This window comes from Acinonyx jubatus, chromosome B3, assembly GCF_027475565.1.
Source record: "Acinonyx jubatus isolate Ajub_Pintada_27869175 chromosome B3, VMU_Ajub_asm_v1.0, whole genome shotgun sequence".
Classification (NCBI taxonomy): Eukaryota; Metazoa; Chordata; class Mammalia; order Carnivora; family Felidae; genus Acinonyx; species Acinonyx jubatus.
The window spans coordinates 113,108,233-113,130,209 of NC_069386.1; the positions used below are offsets into that span (position 1 = coordinate 113,108,233).

The 21,977-nt window shown below is 45.9% G+C and overlaps 1 protein-coding gene across 3 annotated transcripts in view; it reads left to right on the forward strand.

Moving 5' to 3' along the window:
- The window catches only part of SUSD6 (sushi domain containing 6), a 102,351-nt gene that overhangs the window by 58,344 nt on the left and 22,030 nt on the right, over nt 1-21,977 (forward strand). The window lies entirely within an intron of this gene.

The window sequence follows — 21,977 nt, forward strand, 5'->3', positions numbered from 1 at the left end:
TTGGCATCTCGCATATGAAGACAAAGAGAAAAGGGCAGCAGTACCCCTTAGCAATGTTGTTGCTGGGGTAGGGGTGGGGGATCAGCTAGGTAATCTCACAGTAAGCCATTTGCTTCGGACAGGGTCTCTTGTTGGCATTTCAGAGCCAGAGTTCCTCAAAGCTGCTGTTTGTTAGGAATCTTGGGAGTCATTTTGCAAATTAAAGACATTTTTCCTTTTATCAGCACCATGATGTGATGGGAGGATTGTATTTTAAAAGATTCTTAAACACATCTGGGAGAATACAACATGAGAATTAAGTAAGAACTCTGTTGTCTCCTCTCCCATATGGTAATCCTTTTGCCCCCTCCTACTTTTCTTAGCTATTTTGACAGCATTTCTTCTTTTAAGAGCCCTTTTCTACCTAGATTCATTTGCTTCCCCAGAGATGGGGATTTTCCCCATGTTTAGCTTCTTTGACTTGTTAACTCTGCCAGTAGCAGGTCTCCTAAAGTACAATTGTTTAATCGTTCAGAATTCTGGGAAGTAGTGCGGGGCAGATAAACAGGTTCTCTTCAAGATTTCTTCTTTGCAAAGCCTTTTTTTTTTTTTTTTTTTTTAATTCACAAAAGTATTTTAGGCATTTTAACCCAAGAGGGGAAATGTGTTTCAGGAAGTTATGGCCAAGTATAAACAGGGTTATAAAATAACTGTGCTGTAGCCTTTGTTATTCTGAGTAACAAGCAACACTTTATGAAATATGAAAGGGCCTGACAATCAGTTCTTCACATGTAGGAGACACATGTCTCCTTGGGAGAGGACAGGACCTGTGTGTCTGTTGTCACTGGCTCGAGTTCTGACAGTTGGGCCTTGTTGACTCTGGCAATGGTGGGAGGTACAAGAGAATGTTGTTGGGATTGTCACCCACCAGATGAGGAATGAGTGGGCCTGAGGAGCAGCCCAATAATGTTTACTGAGCACCGGTCAGGGAACAGTGAGGTGTGGCAGCAGATGGGAGAGAAGCCTTGGTTATTTCTGCTTCCCAGTTGATCTTAATACTTTGGGAAGGCCTTTGCAAAGGATCCTGTGGTGTCTAGAGCCGGTGTAGCCCCACTAAACCTCCTGATGACCATGCGTGGCTGCTCAGAATTGCTGCTTAATGGCCTGTGAAGTTAGCTGGTGACTTCAGTAGGCTGTGTGGCTCTCAGCTTCATGACTCCTGGACAGTAGACCCCTTCGGCCTCTGATCTTTGAGGTCTTCTCCTATCATGACTCTCCAACTCAGATCTTGGTATGTAAGTGTTTGCACATAAGCTCCTTGAAGGTAAGGACAAAGTCCTTTATACATTTGCTTCTTTGCTGTAACCAGGCCAGTGATCATCCCAGGTGGACCCAACCTGGGAAAGGTACTCTATGGGGTGAGGGTCCCTCCCAGCAGGGCTGTGCAGAATCATGGCTTGTCCTGCACATGAGGAGAAAGCAGCCAAGTGCACAGCCCTGTGAGCTGCAGTACCCTGTGGGCCTCTGCACTGATTTATGGTTCCCCATAAGATTCCATCCCTAGCTTTCTGGGGAGTTAAGAACGGTGTGAAAGTGCCTCTCTGTGCCTTAGGGGATGCAGGTGGTGAGGCTCTTCTGAGGAGAAAGGGTGGGACTGGGAAGGCTGCCTAGAAGAGTTCATTGCAGTGTGTGGACTTTCAATTTGGGTGAGGAACTTTGAACCCACTGTGGGCGTGGGTCCCCTTAGGTGATGGGAGGGGGGAAAGGTTGGCTCTCTCCTGGGGAGGAAAGGTCAGGAGGAGGAATGCGTGCTGACTCTGAAACATTCCCTGACACTGGGGAGGGACCGGGAGGAACAGCTTGAATGGGTTTGGCTCCCCTTTCCCACCCATAACTCCGTCTACTCTGTACCTCAAGTCAAGGCTAAGGGGACTCCTTTTCCCCCTTTACCTGCACAATAGCACCTTCAGGCCTATTCTCACTCTTCTTCCAGTGGCTGCATTCCTGTGGCTGGAATCCTGCCTCTTCCCCTCCCTCCCAAACCTCTCATCATCCTTCAAAATCCAATTCAGTCATCTCCTCTATGAGACACCGCTCATCCCCTTACCAGTAGGGTTAATAGGGTCTGGGGGAAGGAGAGTAGGCTTTGTGTATGTTTCTTGAACTAGCAGGCACTCCTAGTCCTTTCTCTTGAGGATGTCAGAGAGGTTTTCTGGTGATGGACAGGATTCCAATTCCTAGAACCTTGACTATCTTTGATTTGAAGGAATTGGACAGTTTGTTAAGACTTCTGGGAATTGCAGCTTTGGGAAGCCCAAATCCTTTGTTCTGCAGATCATGTTGCACATACCCTATAGACTTGCTGCAAGGCCTCCCGACTCAGGGCTGCCGGGGCACATGCTGGCTTTGGTATTTTCCTAAGCACACTACCTCATTTAGCAGGCATGGGTTGACATAAGGTTGGCAGGGAATTCTAGAATGCCATGGAGGGCTTTCTGGGGCCAGGTACTGGACTGGATCGTGGTGGACGTTCTCACGTGCAGTTGGGTTCTCAGGGTAAGCCTGTGAGGAGGGCACCTGCAGCCAGGAGCAGTGCTGTAGACCGGGAGGAGCCCGGAGCTGATGGTTTGGCACTCTGCTGTGCTCACAGGCACTTGTTGATGCTCCTGCCGAGCACCAGGACTATGCCAGCTGCAGTTCTGCATGGTGCGTGTCCCGGCCAGGGAAGTCACTGTACCACACGGGATGCACATGAGAGGGGTTTCTGGCTCGGATTAGGAGGGCCGTGGTAGCCTTTTCTGAGAGAGAGAGAGAGAAGTCTACACAGAGAGCTGAAGGCAAGTAGAAGCTAGCAGGTAAGGAAGACAAGATGGCAGAGTAGAATTAGGATTGTAGTCTTTGGGGCCAGAAAGCCTGGTTTGAATCCTAGCTCTGCCACTAACATGTAGTATAACTTTGAGCAAGTTTCTCAAAGTGAACGTCCCTCAATTTCCCTCTGTGTGACACTGGGATGAGAGCACACTGACTGTACAGGGCTGTGGTGTAGCATCATCGTTGCTGTTCTGTGGCACCTCGCCAGTGGCAGGGACAGCCAGCATGTTGGGGACATGTGTAGGGAAGACAGGGAGAGAGTCAAGTGTCGCGTCTGCTCGCTTTCCTGACCTTTGCTTTGCAGCTTGCTGTGACACTTCTGTTGAAACTTCGGAAGTCCAGTATACTCTGTCCTCCAGACTGGCATGCCTCTTGCCCTGGTGGATGAAGGAGTGGTCTCTGCCTTGGTGAAGGAAGTTTGGAAGCTGAGGTTTCAGAAGGAAAATAAAGTCTAGCCTTAGTCTGAGGGGCCTTAGTCTTAGTCTTAGTCTAGCCTTCAGATTGGGCTGAACTTCACCAGCAGTGCAGTTTGGGGGAAGCGTCTGGGAAGTGAGATGCTGCTGGTGGAGCAGGTGCCTTTCCTGCTGAGTTGTTCCAGTTGAGGACGGGAGGAGAGGGAGTAGGAGGAAGGGCAACAACTCTGTGCTGGAGTGTCTTCATGATCAAAGGGTTAAAGAGAAAACAAACACCAGTGAATGGATTCAGGGTTGAATGAGTCTAAACAGGGAAATAGGGCTGGAGGAGGGTATTGGTTTGGGTACAGATTGTGGAGAAGATTGGGGATGAGAAGAATGGCCTTTACGTTCCTATTTGTCCATAGGAACCGGAAGTGACCAGCTAAGTAAGGCCTGTTCCAGCCTGCTGGAGGGGTGGGGTCACTCAGGACAGGCCCCTCGTGCTCTGCCTCAGCCCAGCCAGCGGGTGGGAGGCGTGTCTGACAAGGACCCCTTATTTCAGCCAGTCTGCCTCACAGCACAGGGTCCCCTGGGGGTCTAGCTCCAGTCTGGGAGGACTGTGGGAGGCTCCTAATTGATTTGGAAGGGAGAGGAGGGGAGGAGCAAGCAGCTGGCATCTGTGGCGTGCGGATGTTTTCCAGGCCTCTTCAGCTTGGATCAGAGCTGGGGTAATTGGAGACGTCGGGGTGAGGCTGTCTGTGATTTGATGTGTTTGGGGGTGCAGAGAACTGTTGTGACTTCCAGCAGAGAAGTGTCTCAGGTTTCTTCAGCGTGGCTCTCAGTAGAGGAGCTCCTTCTCCACGCCGTTGTTCTCTGTACCTTCTGGTTAGGCGTTCAGACGCTTGAGGTCCCAGCCTTGGCGTTCAGAAATTCTGTTAGCGGTAATGGCAGACCCTGGCCTTGCAGGAAAAATGAAGATGTGAATAATAGGATTAGATGAGGTAATATGTGTACAAGTGCTGGGTAAACAATAAAAGTCTGTTCTAATGGAAGGGATTATTATAATGTTCCTTTTTTTAGTCAGCATCTCTTCTCTGAATTGCTCAAAGCACTTGGTTGACACTAACTGGTTAATCCCTCATTTATCCCTGGATGGGAGGGTGGTATTTAATAGCCCCCTTTGTATACAGGATCAAACTGAAGTTTCCAACAGAGCCCCAAAGTTTGAAGCCCAAATCTATGGAGTCTGAATCTAAAGCTTGGGCCTCTGAATGTGATAATGCCTCATTTCTGGGAATAAAAGAAGGTGAAAGGAGAAAGGGAGAGATCATTAAAAACATCTAATGTTTCTTTTCACAGACAGCTGGTCAGGTCAGACAAGGTTGCCACAGTCAGGATTTTGAGAGACGTGGAAATCTGACATCCATTTTTCTCTGAGAAGCCATGGAGTCCCCATTGAGAATTAGGCCTTGGTATATGCTAGAGAAGCAGCAGGCTAGTCAGTGTAGGTTTGGGACAAGGGACACAGAGAGGGAGCTGGCAGCGTTCTTAATTTTGTTCTGTTCAGGTTGTGCTTGCAGTCCTTGAAGTGCCAGGCTCTGCACAGCGGTTCCAGCTTCCTGGCACACACCAGTGCAAACCTACTCACTACTCCATCGTGTCCCGGGAGGCGTCAGGGCACCCATAGCAGGTGCTTGTTGTATTTTGCAGGTCTCGGGGGGAAACCCCAGGGAGGTGGGTTCAGAAACCTCCCTGAGTGTGTGGCCCAGGCCAGTTTTACTGCAGAACAAATGCCTACAGCCTACATTTGGTGGCATGGCATCTGGGCAGATCAGCCTCGGGTCAGTGCTGCAGTCAGGGAATAGCCTAGGCCCGCTGGCTCACCTTTCTCCCTTCTGAAAGGTCTCACTAGTCAGGAGCTAGTGAAGACAGGTCCCATTTTGTTCATATTGCTAAATATGGTCCCGCAGGGTCACCTTTCTTCCCATGCCCATGCTTTCCCGCCTCTGGTGAAGGCTTAAAGACAGTTGGTATACTTTCTTGCACACGGTCTTGAACCCTGGAAGCAAGAGAAGAATGTGCTGAGTTGGGAAGCTCCTTCTTCTAGTGGCAACTGCACGGTCTCCTAGGCTTGAGATTCTAGAGGTCATTCAGGTATGTCAGTTAAAAGTCACATACTTGTGAGAGAACCAGCAGGCTGAACCTTACGGGTTATATGCACCATTAGGTCTCAGATTTGAGCGTGCATTAGAATCTCCTGGAGAGCTCAGATTGCTGGGCTTGCCTGATTCAGCAGGCCCAAGAATTTGTATTTCTGCTGAATTCTTAATGCTGCTGCTGGTGATTTGGAGACCACACTTTGGGAACCAGTTTACACTTGGGGTGAACAAGCCCATCTGACCCTTTTCAGAGCAAATTTGGTAAGGTAGGAACAGAGGGATAGAGAGGTCTCGAACCCACTGTGAGGCGAGGTGGTGGTTCAGAAATAGAATGTTGCAGGCAGACCAACATAATTTAGAACCTGGAAAAAGTTAAGTGAGTAAGGGAGGAAGCTTACAGGGCTGTCACTTACCTTCTCTGAGCTGGCCCTGGTCCTTACTGACTGTCCCGCAGAGAGTGGGGGCCAGATGTAGTGAGCCTCTGGCTAGGTCACCTTGGGCATCCTCCCTCCACTTCTTATACTGCCCTCCTGGGCAGCAGGCAGCTCTCAAAGTGTGCATTTTAGGAAGTCTCCACAGCTTGAGTTCTGTGGTATGAAGAGCAGGGCCCTAAGCTGGGGGTGCCAGGCATCAGCCCAGCAGTGCTTCTAAAGAACAGTAACTAAAGGCCCTATTTTGCTCAGGAGTGACGTGAGGGTTGGACTAGCTTTCTAGGGCCCTTTGAGCTCTGGGATTCTCTAATGTCTCTTCTGACAGCTTCTACCCTCGCAGTCACGAACTTCTGCTTGTTACTTGTTTTTTTTTTTTTTTTTTTTTTTATGTTTTATGTGCGTGAGAACTTCTGCTGATAAGCAATATTGATCAGATGCCTGTCCAGAGACTGGCTTGCCAAAAGTGAAACTAGAGAAGAGTTTGGGAATTGGAGTAACTTCTTTCTAGAGAGTCTCTGGGCCTCTGCCATTACTGTGTTGCTTCCGTAAGACCTGTGTCCAGAGAGGAATGACTTAGCATCCTTGTCCAGTCCTGATCCTTATATTCCACATTGCCACACTCGACTGCAAAGTCTCACAGGCTTTCTGTTCAGTTCCCATTTCCAGGGTGATCAGGATTGCTATTCCATATCCTCCACTGCCCGGCACGGTGCTCGCGGTCAGCCTGGGTAAATATTTGCTGGGTGGACAGAATAGAGGGTTGTACCCCTGTACCTCATTTCTTTCCTTCCATTTCTCCCCTCCTTCCAGCCTGGCAAAATTGTCTTCCTTTGCCCTTCCCCCTTTCCTTCCTCTGTGCTCATTTTACCTCCCCTGCACTCTGGCAGAGCGAGCCTTCCATATTTGTGTGTTGAGTGTGGTAGGGACTGGGCTGTGCCTGAGATCACGGAAGGCCCTACAGAAGCCATCTATATGAGGGGCACTTCCAGAGTGCCCCAGCCTTTGCCTTTTCCCTTTTCTCTTTGCCCACTTTTCTAGGGTAGCTATAAGTTACAGAATGTTTTCACCATCCCAAGGGGAATTTGTTGTTCTTCAGATCGAATTTGACCCTGTTTTCCGCCTTTATTTCCTGCTGTTTGTATTGGCAAACTAAAGGACTCCTGGCTTGGAAAGAATTAGCTCGTCTGCCTCAAAACCATTTTCTGGCCCTGTCTCTCCAGCCTCTGTCTGAAGGGGCGAACAGAAGATTTCTCAGCCTTGGCTAATTGTCACTTAGCCCCTCTGATCCTGCCCGGGTGGCTTTCAGGAAGCTCAAGCACTGAACAGCCCAAGGTTTTCACTGAAACAAGGAAAGATCGAGATTGCTTTCATTCATTTTAAGTGAAATCACCAGCCTTTTGATGATTCCATTAATTTCCTCCCTTCTGAAAACCCTCCTGTTAGTAGTAATTGGAAATCCTCTCCCTGTTCTCATTTCCCCCCACTACCCTGCTTTAATCTGAGACAGCTGGCTGCTGCACTCTGCTTTTTCATTTGCTAGAAGAGTGGTTTGAAGATGATTTTAATGACAGGCTTCAACAGTACTTGCAGAAGCTGAGACTGTTTCTGCACTTAAGTTCTCACCCACTCGGGAGCCTCAGTCTTGCTCACCTGCTCCTATAAAATTTTACTTAGTTCTTGGTGTACAGATGGGAAGGAGTCCCCAAGGTCTCTTGTCCCAGGCAGTCTATGCAAACTTTTTATCACTCAGCGTTTGTAGACCACCTGTGGTGTGCCAGACACAGTTCTAGTTACTGAGTGTTTCCCTGGCACCTCCTTCCTGCCCTGGTGGGAGTGCAGAGGCCTAAGGAGGTGAGGTTGTAGCAGGTCGCTGGCTGCCCATACACCTTGGGAACTGTAGTCTCTGAGGCTTTATCTCTCTCTCTCTCTCTCTCTCTCTCTCTCTCTCTCTCTTTTTTTTTTAACGGTTGCAGTCTCTCTTTTTGTGGATTAGCTGTAAAGAAGAATAAATAATACAAATCACTTCTTAAGATTAGAGAAATAGCAGGGAGCAGTGGCTAAAACAGCTTACCACTGTTGGCAGTTGACAACACGAAAAGCACTTTATTGTATACCACGTCCTGTTGGTGTTCTCACAGTAAATTTACCACAGCCAGTAAAGGATAAAACTGGGATCTGAACCCAGGTCCTCCCATTTGTAAAGCAGATACTTTTTGTACTGATTATGTGAGTGTATGTTTTTAACATGACTTCCCTATGCCATTGTCTTTAGCATTATTTCAGCCACTTCAGCTGTTATATATACCCTGGGCCCTCTGCCAGGAACTGAGGGCCTCACATCTAATTGGGGGAAAAGGTAAGACCAAATACATCTTCATCCCCCTTGAGTGGCTCAGGTATTGAGTGCTATTGGAAAGAAAATAATGCTGATATCATCCAGGAAGATTCCTAGAAGAGCCAAGACTTCCACTGGGCCTGGTGGGGAGAGTTGGGAAAGGAAGTTGGGTTGGTATTTGTCTGCCTGAGATTCTGGGATGTGGAGAAAATGGTGAGATTTTGGTCCCGCTTTTCCAACTGTACTGTGCTTTTAAAATCTGATTTGCACACCCCATGCCCACAAAGAATAATTTGGTCAGAATAATTGTTTTTTCCGCAAGACAAACAGTCTTGCAGCCCTTCAATTCTCCCAGAAGAAAAGAAACCAAGGGTACATTTGTTTCTTTTATTTCCCTTCCAGAGGTAGAAACTGTTTAACCAGCTGCCCCCATAGTTCTGTAGCAGGTGGTGAGGGTGGCCCACACTTTGAGAAACACTGTACCTCAGGGCATGCTGGTGCCATCCATGTTGACCAGAAGGGACCTGGGTTTTGGCATCATGGAGGTATCCCTCTCCTGTGGACTAAATAAATGTTTAGGATAAACTGAGAAAGAATGGGAGGGAGTGGATATTAAATGATGTTAAGTTGACTCTGGCAGCAGCTGGGGTAGTCTGACTGCTCCCTTGACTTGAAGGCAGGTGGTGGGGTTGCCGAGGCTGAGTAACTTGAAAACGAAGACCATGCTCAGAGTTCCTGCATGTTCCTCTATTGAGTAAACATTTTTACAGATGCTGTTTGGTAGCTTAACTTTCAGATGAGTGTATTGGGGTTGGGAGCGGTGGTCAGGAGTCAGTTAGTGGGTGGAAACAGGTCTGGGATTCAGGGCCCTGTATGTTGAGAGCTCAGGAAAAGAAAACCCCAGGTCTTTGTAGGACTTAGCAATCTTGGTGAATCTTAGGATTGCTGTCTGTATTTGGGGACCAAATGGGGCATAGGGTAGTTAGGAAGATTACAAAAGTTACCAGGTTACCAAATACCCTGTTACAAAATGATATATATACCTTAGTTTTGGGGTATTTGTAAAAATATGTACCCTATAGCGAAAAGTATTAACACTTAAACATGCAGTATGTTCCAGGTACTAGCCATTTTAAATCTATTATCCCATTTTCAGTTTTTCAGTGAAAATTTTCAAACATTAAAAAAGTAGAGACTAATATCATATGTGGGTACTTGCTGCCCAGATTTATTATTTTGCCGTATTTGCTTTAGATCTTTTTCTCTAGAGGTAACCAGTGTTCTAAATTGATGTGTATCCTTCCAACCATGTTTGTATGTTTTTACATACACGTGTATTTATGTTACATACACAGGTTTTACATACTTACACTTGGATTGCTAAGCAATATGCAACATTGTTTTAGGGGCACCTGGGTGGCTCAGTTGAACATCCGACTTTGACTGAGGTCATGATCTCACGGCTCATGAGTTAGAGCCTGCATCCAGCTCTGTGTTGTCAGTGCGGAGCCCGCCCGCTTCAGATCCTCTGTCCCCACCTCTCTCTACCCTCCACCGCCCATCCCCTGCTTTCTGTCTCTCTCTCAAAAATAATAAAACATTTAAAAAGAGCGTTGTTTTAAAATGTTTGTAATTTTCCATAGCCCACCTTTTCACTCACACTGTTTTTGAGATTTAGCTATGTCGATAGGTTGGTTTTACCTGGAGTATGCCATTGCGTGGTGTTAATATACCAAAATATGTGTAACCATCCTCTCATTGATGGATATATAGGTGACTTCAGTTTTTCACCGTTAGAACAGTACTGCAAAGAGCATTCTTGTACATGTGTCCTAAGCATGTATACAAGGCATATACATTGTATATGTATATGCATATACAAGGCATATACATCCATCAGCAGAGCTACTGGATTATTAGAGGTCCACAGCTTCAACTTTCTGCATATTGCCACATGAGTCTCCAAAGTAGTTGTATGGATTTACAACACTAGTGATGTGTAGGAAAATTCTTAGTTCTCCATGTGCTTTGCAACAGCTGGTATTGTTAGATACTAGTTTTTGCCAGTTGATGGACATAAAATGAAATCCCCATGTGGCTTTTATTTTATATTTCCTTGATTATCTTTTCCCAATTTGTAGATTTTTTTTTTTTTTTAAGACTTTTAAGTAATCTCTACACCTAGTGTGGAGCTTGAACTCAGGAGTCCATGATCAAGAGTTGCATGCTCTACAGACTGAGCCGGCCAAGTGCCCCATAGATTATTTGAACTTTCTCTGTATCAGTGGTTCTGAGGGGTCCTTAAGATCCTTTCAGGAGGCTGACAAGATTGAAACTGTTTTCATATTAATACTAAGATGCTATTTGCTGTTTTTGCATTTTTTTCACAGGTGTGTAGACTTTCTAGAGGCTACATGACGTGTTGACATGACTGCTGAGATGCTTTTGTTATTTTTTAAATGAATTTATGAATACGCAATAAACTTTTTTAGTTTTATTTTCAACTACGATATATATTGATAGATGTAACACAGACAAATCTTTGGGGGTCCTCAATAACTTGTAATAGTATAAAGGGACCTGGAAACAAAGAATTTGAGAACCACTGCTGCTTTGCAATGTCAGCTTTATTAATATTTTTTCCCTTTTGGAATGTGAAGTTTTTTTTTTTTTTAACTTAAGAAATTCTTTCCAAATTTCTTAAGGATGGGCTCTTATATTTTCTTCTAGAGGTTTTGGAATGTATTTTTGTGGGTGGCATCTGCCATTTCCCAGGCCCTTCAGCCACTAGGAATAGTTTTTAAATTTCACACCCTCTTAAGAAACATTCTTTACAGCTTGGATAGAACATTTCCACATCAATCCTTACAATGGAATTTTTTTTTTTTTTTTGAGATTTTTTTGTGTGTGTGGGAGGAGGGAGAAGGAGGGGATGGGAGAACGATGGGCAAGGGTTTAGTCACCTTTTGCGACCCCTGTTATTCAAGAGAGTCTCCTAGCATTTTGCAGAATATAGCAGTCCTTCACTGAGATGGTATACACTCTTGTTTGGATCCTTGTGTTCATTTTTTCATTGCAGCTTGCCTCCCAGAGGACCAGAACTTACCAGTGACAGAGATTCTGGAAGCACACCTTTTTTCCAACCCTCCCGGTTTCCACTGGACGCTTTGGGTTTGGGTTAGCATGAAGCACCAAGCTTTTCTTCCGGGTTGTATCTGTGCTGGGTGCACGGGCAGGCAGCTGGCACGTTAACTGTAGTCTGAGGTATAAATGATGGCCCCTTACAAGAGAGAACACTGCTAACATCCAAGGCCTCACCATCTCTGTGCAGACTCTTACTGGTTTCTCTGTCTCCAGTGTCTTCTTCACCTCCCTCTCCTCAACTCTGTCTTCTGCCCTGCCGCCAGAGTAACCCAAAATTTCAGACTTAAAATGAGCCTTCTGTCCTTAAAACAAAAGAAAACAAACTCAGGGCTCACTGGAAAGATGTACAGTAAGGTTCATACTTCTTAGTAACATCACCCTCATCTGTGCTTTCAGCTTTCTCTCTAGCCACTCCCTGTCCGGTGCTCCGTCCTGTGTTTTATCATTCCCATAATACACTGTAGAATATGCCCCAGGTGCCCTGTGCTGCTCCCTCCAGCTCAAATGTGACTCCCCATTTGTGTGTTGGAGGAAAGCCTGTTTGACTCTCAGACCACAGAAAACTCAACAAGTATGAATTCTGAGAGGATGCTTTTGCTTTCATCGTAGTCTCCACACTGACTCAGCCTTTCCAATTAAAATGAAGACTGGAAGTTAATTTCTGTTAAGTCTTTGTTTCACTTGTGGCTTTGTTAAGGCACAGCTGCTATGCTTCATCCCTTCCCTAGAAGTTCCTTCCCCATAAATTCTGTTTGTAGGATTGGCCCCTGTCGTTTTGCAGCCCAGTTGTTTAATAGCTATAGGAGAGGGGATTTCTTCTTGTGGTTAAGGAGCCGATGCAGACACCCTAATAAATTGTTTTCCAGCACATCTTGCCTGCATGAAGAGGACGCAGTGAACAAATGGATGGAAACACCTAGTCCCTCACTTTCCCTCCCACCAATTCAGCTATTGCTTATCTTGAAAAATATAAATTGACATTTATTTTAAATTGACTGGCATATTTAAAAAGTGGTACATGGGTTGCATGTACGTGTTAATGCTGCTGGCAGAAGGGGCCTCCTCAGGGATGGTGCTGGATGATGCTATTTTTCCCATGTAGCCACACCCAGCCTCCCACCTCCCCTTCGACAGCCTAAAAAATAAAATTTCATGAACCCTAGAAATCTGTTAGAGATGCAAATTAGGAAGATTAACTTTTATTTTCTGAAAGAGTTTTATGGCACGAGTCCACAAGGGTACCAAGAAAAGGGGCTCCTTCTGCTTTGAGAGACTGCAAGCCTGAGTGGTCTGCTAGAAGAGGGCTGGGGTGGGGACCTGAGACACAGGCCCTGCAGGGGGAACTCAAGGCAGAGATTATACAGTCTCAGGAACCTTCTTTGTATCATCACTGCATCTGAAAAGAAGCGGACTTTCTTTGGCAGCTTGTTTGTAGCCCTTTCATTAGTTCTTGAGAGCAGTCACTAGGTAGGTGAGGAAAGTAAGATAGCAAAAGGGGAAGAGTTTTTCTCTGGGTTATGTTGCTGATAAGGACAAAGCTAGGCTTTGTTTGCTCCATTGTACACTGCCTTCTAATTTATGCAGACATTCACAATTTAGGTGGATAGGAATTCTCGAGTTCAGGAGAAGGAGCTTATGCCACAGAAGTGAGGTCTGAACACTCATAAGTCCTGCGTTGCTAGCTGTGGAAACATTAGGTCTTCATATGGACGTGGACCTTAGAGATTCCCTTTGTGGGTAATGGATGCTTTTCTTCTTCCTTGAAGAGTACTGCTGATGTTGCTGTCGTGTTTGAGTACTAGTAGTTCTCAAAGTGAAATACAAGGAGTATTGCAGATAAGCCTTGCAGATGAAGCAAAATGATAGAAATTTTTTCCTTCTACCCTAGTTTGCCTGTGCCCCCTTGTCTTGAAACCCAGGCATTCTGGAATATGTAAGAAAACAATCCTTATAATCAATCCAAATGTATGAAATACAAAGGCACCTCCCCCAGCAAAAGTATAGTTCTTGCAAGAAGATTTTGCTGTCCACCAAAGCTGTCATTGTGCAATTGTGTTTAAAAGGAAGGTGTTTGTGGCATATGTAAATATGATTGCATTCACACCCAACTTTTAAGGTCACATTTGGTGTTTCAGGCATCTAAGAGAAAGAGAAGGTAGAGGAGCTCCCAGTGGCACCTTGGGCAGGATCAAATGAAGCATTAGGTTGGGCCTCCAGCTCTAAACACTGTGCTGAGTTCCACATTTGGCCATGAGGAATTGCCTTCTTTTTCTCCCTGCAGTTTTTGTCTCTCCTGTTCGCTGCAAGACAGGCTCCCTTGCCAAGCATGAAGAGCCTGGATGTCAGATCCTTTCTCTCTGTCCTGGCAGGAATGCTGTTCTGTTTGTTTTCCAAGAAGGCTTTTTGCACTTGGGGAATTTTTTCTTTTCTCTTATGGGAAGTTGCTTCATCGTTTCCCAAAAATATACCGCACCTCTTGTTTAAACAGGGTGCCCTTGAAGAGCTTTGGAGCCTGAAGGGGGAGGGGGGTGTTGTGAAATCCTTTGTTCGAAGCTTTGATGCAAGCCAGAATACTGGCTGGTTGCAGGCAGAAGTCTCAGAGTTTACCAGGACTCGGTCCAGGAGTGGGATGAGGGCAGGAGAAACTCCCAGGGAAGCAAGAGCTGGGGTCTTTTAAAGCATTTAATCAGTCCATGTTGTAAGAGGTCTCAGCCGTTCCAGCCACAGGCTCCATCAGGCGTTTGTACGGTGCCTTAAATGTGTCCAGGCTGGTGAAGGCAGATACTCTGCCCTTTTGAGATGTTCGTGATAACTTGGAGGGGCAGTACCGACTCACATGTAGCAACTGAACAAAATAGTGTGTTAACTGTGTCCTACATTGGATAGCCATGAGCGCTTTAGCCCAGAGGAAGGCAGTTCCTGTAGAAGAGAGCACTAAGATCAGGTCTTGCACATCGGGTTGGTTTGAGCTGATGGAGGGAAAAGTGGAGGAGAGTGAAGAGAGGGGAAGAAGTTGAGAAGAGCCAGAGGGCTGATCTGAGGCTACAGCTGTGGGTGAGTAAGGCCAGTGCCGGTGCCCTAATGGGACTTGGTATTGGAGAAATGGGACAAGTCAGATTGCAGAAAGCCTTGCATGTCCAGCAGAAACATTTATACTTGTAGAAAGAAATTGGCAGGCTTTTGACTTTGGAAGATTCTAAGAAGAGAGCATCATTGGAAAAATGTAGTTTTTTGGAAGATTAGCCTGCTATAGGGTAAATTGGAGTATGCCTCCAGGTGGGCAGTAGGAGGGATTCCCAACCCCATCCATAGTTCTTGGAACAAAGTCATGCTGTTAGGTTTTGGGAGGGAGGAATGGCCTGGTAGAAAGCTTCTATCTTTCATGAACACAGTCCCACAGGTCCTGTGCCCGTGGCCCTCTGCACCTCCCCCAGCAGGGCACAGCAACTCAGGCCATCAGGTTGTTGCTGAGTAAGTAAGACCACCTGTTGGGTGCCACCCTGAGTAAAGCTCAGTGTAGAAGTGATGTCCCCTGGTGGGCCCGGGATTATTGCTCAGGTTCAGTCGACACCAGTCACCTCATGCCTAATCAGCAGTAGAAAAGTGCTGTTTTCAAAACCCTGGCCAGTGCTGAGTACTATTACTGTCCTCTGTGCCATGCACCCCCTTAACAATCTTAAATAAGGAATTTGGGTAACTTTGAATTTTAAGTTAAAATCAAAGAGGACCAAAAAGTGGTCCTTAATCTATCTAGTAGTTGCTCTTAGAGAAAAATGGAAAGCGGGGGAAAATAAATTTTTGTTGCGAGATTGTAGCAGTGGTATGCTTATCACAAGATCTCTTAATTTCCAGTAGGAGGGACAAGTAAATGGTTGCCAAGGGAGGTACTGCCCAGTTCTCTTAAGTCAGAAAATGAATGACAGTTCCAATACCAGCTGCTGTGCCTGGGCTGGGCCCGACACTCCCAGCCGACCCACCCCAAGCTCCCTGGCACAGACCCACAGCGTGGCCAGCATAGACATTGTGTTTGCAGCCCTGGGAAGCAAGTGGTTCCTCTTTGGAGATCACCCCAGCTTGTTGCTAGAGAGGCTCCACTGCCAGCCTTGGTTCTCTCCACCAGTGGGTTTGGGCCCCTGGTACAGGAGAGGTGCTGGGGGAACACTTAGCTGGAGCCTTGAGTCTTCAGCTGTCACCTCACATTACTGCCTTAAAGACCAGCGATTTCTTCCTGTTCTCTAAAACTGCGACGCCCCAGATACTCTGCTCAGGATTGCTGGTAGATAAACTGCTAAAACCATTCTGAGTAATCTCTTCATTAGAGTTGAGTAAGAGGGTGCTCCCCTAAAACAGGGCTTGACTTTGAGTGGCCCGGCCCCACATTTGCAAAGGGCCTAGTTGTCTTTATATTTGTTTTTCTCTGTCCGTCTGAGAGATGAGGGCTAGATGAGAAGATTGAGGGGGACGGAGAGGAGGAGAAGGCAGCAGGCCCAGAGTTCAAAATCAGTTGCCCTGCAACTTCTGTGTAGTTTTGGGGTATATGGTTTCATTTGATTTTGCAGAAGGGCTGCAAGTACAAATGGGCCAACCCCAGAGGATGTTACCCACCGGCATGGAGATTGTGAAGCACACTGATTCCATTTCCCGTAGGCCAGGTTGCTCCCTGTTGGGGAAGGAACCATTGTTCTACTAACTTATTCCACTGCAGGGTCTGGCGGGAGGCATCTGCCAGGATTCTGACTGAGCATCCCTGATTGCACGTGCGACAAGCCATTTCTATCAACAAGGCAGAGAGGCTGGGGAAACCCAGAATGAGCTGTCATCCTGAGTAACAGGCTCGTGGCAGGTGCTGACGAGCTTGACTTCCCTTGGTGCTGCACAAGCCTCTGAGCCCTGGCTGCAGTCCTGGCTTCTTTGTAAAATGCAGGTGTGTGTTTGTTGCCAGGCGCCAAAGATCCTTGATCCTAGACACATTCCTCGTTTGTATCTGGGCCTACCTAAGAATTTACTTTCTTGGAGTTCACCAAAATGATCTGGGGCCAGGGGAGTGAGGAGGCAAGGAGTCCAAATCTGATACCTTGTGAGGTGGTTCTGAAGTTCTGCTGAGGAGCCAGCTTTTAAACATGTGTCTTCAGAACAACCTGTACCCTGGTGTGTCGTAAATGGATGCCTCAGTTGCCTCTCTGTGATGAATTTGGACTTTTGTACTGCAGTTGGGGGAAGAACTCTTGAGCGGCCGTGAGCCATGGCTGCCTGCCAGCGCTCTGTCTGTGCCGCCGTGTGTGTGGAGCAGCACCTTGGATTTTTGGAACTTTATTTTGTAAGGATGAGTTGGAAATGGAAAAAAAACATTGCTAATGGTAGATCAAAGAAGGGTGGTTCTTCTAAAGTTGATAAAATTGAGGAAACGATTCTGAAATTCAGTGAGTGTGCTGGAAGTGGCGAATCATTAGTGTCAGTTGAACACTTGCTGATTGTAAGTCAACAGCCCTGCTCAGTTGTGAAGAGGAAGAACCAGAGTTAAAGAATAATGTATAAAATTGCCAAATTATATTGTCCGAGGTTGTATCTAAAAGACAGAGTATAACTAGGCATTTTATGACGTTGTTTGGCTCTGAGAGCATGACTTTCTTATAATACGTGTACACCTGTTATTTGATTTTGGAGGGCCTTTTCAGGGAAATGGGGGACTACCTGTAACCAGCTTCTGGTATAAGTAAGAGTCGTGCAAAAATAAAACCCTCTTTGTAAGTGCGCACGGCCCTTCCAGAACTGTGAGAGTCTGTCCTTCGGAATCCAAACTGTGTTGACCTACTCTCTGATCTATGAATGCCTTTACCCCCTGCATTGTACCTCGTTTATATGCTCATTTCTACCATCCCGTTTCCACCTAGATACATTATGATTTTAAGCTGTCAGGTAGGCTTCTATTTTAAAAGGCTGAGCTGCTGAAACACTGCTAGCCTTCTCTAACTGGTAAAGCCCCAAGTTCCAGGAGGTTACAGGAAAACCACCACCAAAAGTAAACCAGCTAGCTCCTAGGCTGTGGACTTTTTCATATTCTCCAGTCTCAGCCTCTGTGCGTGTAGAATTGTATGTGTGTGCTTGAAGCAACTAAGTTTTTAAGAAAAAATAACCAGCATCCCACCCCAGAGTACCATAATAGAAAGAGAAAAATCTCTTTAATTATAGCAGTGTTGCGGGCTTCTCCCGTGGCTGGCTGGCCACGGCATGGAGTTGATAAGCATACAGTGTCTTTCATACTTGCCATTACAACATGTTAATTAAGAGAATTCAGCTGTGGCACCAGCTGGGGATGTCTGGCTTTGTGGAAGATTGCAATTAGATGCTTTATTTTCTATTTTCTTCTTCCCCTTTCAACTTTGGTGGAATGCCTTTGAGTAGGGGCTTTTAGTCTCAGCAGTATAAATACTTTAATGTGCCTAATTATGTAATCGTACACTTATACTCCTCTGTGTACACACACATGGTTTTATGGATTTTTATCCCCTTTTTTCATACGTGAAACATCCTGCCTGCTTTTTGGTTGGTATGGTGGAGCCAGATTCCTCCATGCATTGGGCAGGAAGAAGAGAGGGATCAGAGGCAGTTTGTGATTTTCCTCTGATTATGATCTACCCCTCTGCCCCCTCATTGACCCACTGGCCCTTTTATGGGCAAGTCCTTTATCTGTCAAATAATTAACATCTCAATAGTTTCCTAGCAAAGTCAAGGTAATTTAAATAAAATTGAACTTTATAATAATATATCTTTCAGTTAATTTGCAAGTGCTGTCTTCCAAAATGTGTTGTGTTAGTTTTCCCAGTCCTCTGTTCCAGGCAGGCGTAGGGCATCAGCCTGAACATGAGAGCTCATGCATGCAGGCACAATGGAACCCATTGATTTCTAGCATGCAGCTTGTGCAAAGAGGTCCCGTAACCCCAGCTGTTAGAACCAGGACCTGGGAGCAGCTGCTTTCTGAGATCCAGTCCTCAAGGGATAGGCCATCTGCTGCCATGTGAGTGAACCCTGGGAAAGAAATTGACCACAGGACATCTTTGTGTTCCTTTTTTCTGCTCCAATCCCTTCAGTTCTTTCCCGGCCCCCCTCACCTAGGCAAGTTTAAGAAGCATGATGAATCTGCACTGGAAAACTCACATGGTTTTCCTTTCTGTCCTTCCCCTGTCCCACACCAGCATACCCTGCTCTGTTGAAAAATAGTTTCCAGAATAGGCAGGCACATTTATATGACTGCCTTCTTCCGCTGGATTAGTTCTAGAGAGCAGACTTTTGTTTTATTATTAGCAACATGACTGCATTTTAGAACTGGAAGAGTTCTTAAAATCTCATTTTATTGAAGAGGAACCCAATATTTTTCATTCCTCAGCTCTGGTTTTTTAAATTTCCATCTATCTCCTGTTAAACACGAAATCCTTTGCTGCTTTCCATGCACACACCACCTCGTCTCGCTTCTCTGCCTTTACTGGTGCCCTCATCTTCCCCTTGAATATTCTTCCCATTCTCCTTTATCCCACGGTCACAGTCCTGCTTCCCCAAAATGTCAGAGTTCTAATACCATTTCTTCCATCTTTTCTGATCTCTTCTTCATTGGATTAGTCCTTCTTCAGAACTTCCTGTTGTAGGCCATGTTGATTTCTAATGTGTGTCCTTTATGGTTACTTACTAGGCAGTAAGCTCCCAGAGAGGAGAGTAGGGCCTGTGTCTTTTTCAACTTCTCCCATTGCCTGCCACAGTGCTTTTAGAACTTAGTAAAAACTTGAAAAAGTAAATGGATATACATAATCCTTAACATGAACTCTAGGAGATAGACAGTAAATATTACCATTATTATAACCTGGTTGGGGCTCCTCTATAACTCCAAAGAGTCTGAAGTCTCTTCAAGGACAGAACCACGTACTATTTATTTTTAAATTTCTAGCACCACCTGGCAAGTAGGTGTTTAATAGTTATTTGTTAAATTAATGAAGTAATTCCTACCAGGAAAGTGAAACCCAGGGAGATTAAGAATCAACACTTACAGGAGTGCCTGGGTGGCTCAGTCAGTTAAGCAACCGGCTTTGGCTCAGGTCATGAATGATCTCGCAGTTCGTGGGTTCGTGCCCCACATTGGGCTCTGTGCTGACAGTTCAGAGCCTGGAGTCTGCTTCCGATTCTGTCTCTCCCCCTCTCTGTCTGCCCCTCCCCCACTTGCAGTCTGCCCCTCTCCCTCCCTCCCTCCCTCCCTCCCTCCCTCCCTCTCTCTCTCTCTCTCTCTCTCTCTCTCTCAAAAATAAACATTAAATAATTTTTTAAAAAATAACACAAATGTTTTTCACTCTCTTCTGGGTGAAAGTTATTAAACCTGTTTTTTGGAAGACAAAAAGTTAAAGGGTATTTTCTGTTCACCTGTGTGACATCTGGACATAGTTATCTACACATAGAATGGGTGAGGCTGCAACAGGCAGTATCTTCTGACCAGGAATCTTGGGCTGGTCAGTCAGAAAGTGGCTTGGCAGGGTCACAGGTCCAAAGACCAGGAGAAGCAGGGGAAGCGACAGGAGCACAGGCCTCAACATCATTAATAAAAGCACAGTTGAGACTCTACCCCTGACTCTGACCTGGTCTGGGCCCAGACTGCCCTAATCCGTTGTGAGGTTGGTCTGTTTAACGATCAAGGAGTCTCAGCACTGTGCTAAAGCCAGACTGGCAAATATACAGGCTAAATCAGAGGGGAGGCAAGTCCCAGTCTTGTGGAAAATCACCTTGAGGGCCATGTGCCCTGCTTTAGACCTCACAGTTGGGTTTTAGTGGATTCTTGTTTTTAATTTATTTTTATACTTATTCATTTTTTTTTTTTTTTTTTTTTTTTTTTTTTTTTTTTTTGAGAAAGAGAGCACAAGCTGGAGTAGGACAGAGAGAGAGAGAAGGAGACACAGAATCTGAAGCAGGCTCCAGGCTCTGAGCTGTCAGCATAGAGCCCGGCACGGGGCTCAAACCCACAAACCGCGAGATCATGACCTGAGCCAAAGTCGGACGCTCAACTGACTGAGCCACCTAAGGGCCCTGAATTCCTGTTGTTTTTAAAGTTTCTTAAAAGAGGTTTAAGTTTGGCCTTCTCAGAGAAAAGCAAGTGGGAGGGATTCACCTCCTCTGCCTGGGAGGAGGAAGGAAGTGCCCTGTCACAGACAATCTCTTGATTGACCTCTGTGGCTCCATCTGGTCCAGAACTTTAGAAAGACCCAAATGTTGAAAAGTGGGGAAGAACCAAAAAAACTTCTTTGGCGAGTTTGACTCCTCATTATCCTTGATCAGCTGATGGTAGCACAGGGTGATAAATTCCCTTTCTAGGAGGTACAAAGGAAATCAAGAAGGCTTGACAAGCTGCTTTTCCTGTGGTGGCCATGTGAGAGAGTGGTCTAAGATTGTTTCAAGAGAGTCCCATCCCCCACAAGACAGAGGAGGAAGAATATCAGATCAGTGGACTTTGTAACTGTGGACTCCCTTCTACCTATGCCCACTTGTCACCATGTTCCTTATAACTGTTGGTTCAGAGGTTGTAAGAGCTTCATTCCCCCTAAAAAAAAACAAACTCCTTTCTTTTTCCTTTTATATCTCCTATCCCTGTGTCATGGTAGGGTCAGGCCTGACTTGAGCCCCCACAGAATGTACAGGGCTCACCTCATGGCATGTCTTTGCTAACCTTAAAAATAAAAGTCAGTTATTTTACCAGTAAAAATGGGTTTACTCAGTAATAACAGAATTGCATTTTGGGACATGCAAACTATGGTAAAACCGCAGACAAGCCTAACAAAGGAGAGGAACTTTTATTTTTATGGAGAAGAAGGAGGAAGTTGGGAGGGCTTTTTTTTTCTTTTAATTTTTTTTAATGTTTATTTTGTTTATGAGAGAGAGAGAGAGAGAGACAGAACATGAGTGGGGGAGGGGCAGAAAGAGAGGGAGACACAGGATCCAAAGCAGCCTCCAGGCTCTGTCAGCACAGAGCCTGATGCAGGGCTTGAACTCACAAACCAAACTGAGAGATCAGGACCTGAGCTGAAGTCCCTGCTTAACTGACTGAGCCACCCAAGCACCTCTGGGAGTGGTTGTTTTGAATGAAAGTACATTGGAGAAAAGCAAAAGTTCCGAGTGATGATGATTTCTCATTGGCTGAGTTACAGGGGTAATCAGTTTCTTGTAGGAGATGCAGTGTTCATCTTTTGGGGCCTGCCATTGAGGATTCTTTCCACTGAGATGTTCTGTTAGGGGTCTGTGATTGACCGTTCCTCCTATAACGGACGTGGAGTGGTAGGGCTCTCCCTTCCATCTGCCCCTTCTAGCCTCCTGAGTGTACTTTAGTGAGGCTTCTCTTAATTAATTTTCACACCTCAGACTCACAATCTGTTAGTTACACCTTGTGTGTCACAAGGAGACCCAGTCACATCTTTCTTCAGAAAGACCATTTAGATCTTTACCCCTCAATTACTGGTGAGTGTTTTTCAAGGAACTGTGGTGTTTTGGTGGGTTTAGGCCATCACCTCGGCTGCTCTCTGCCACCATCCATAGCTAGAAGTTGACACCAATTATTTCCTTTCGGTATTGCAGTTGGATAGTGCCTCTGGGTAGCAGCGTCCCGTCGAGCACCTGGGAGAAGGACGCTGCCTGACTG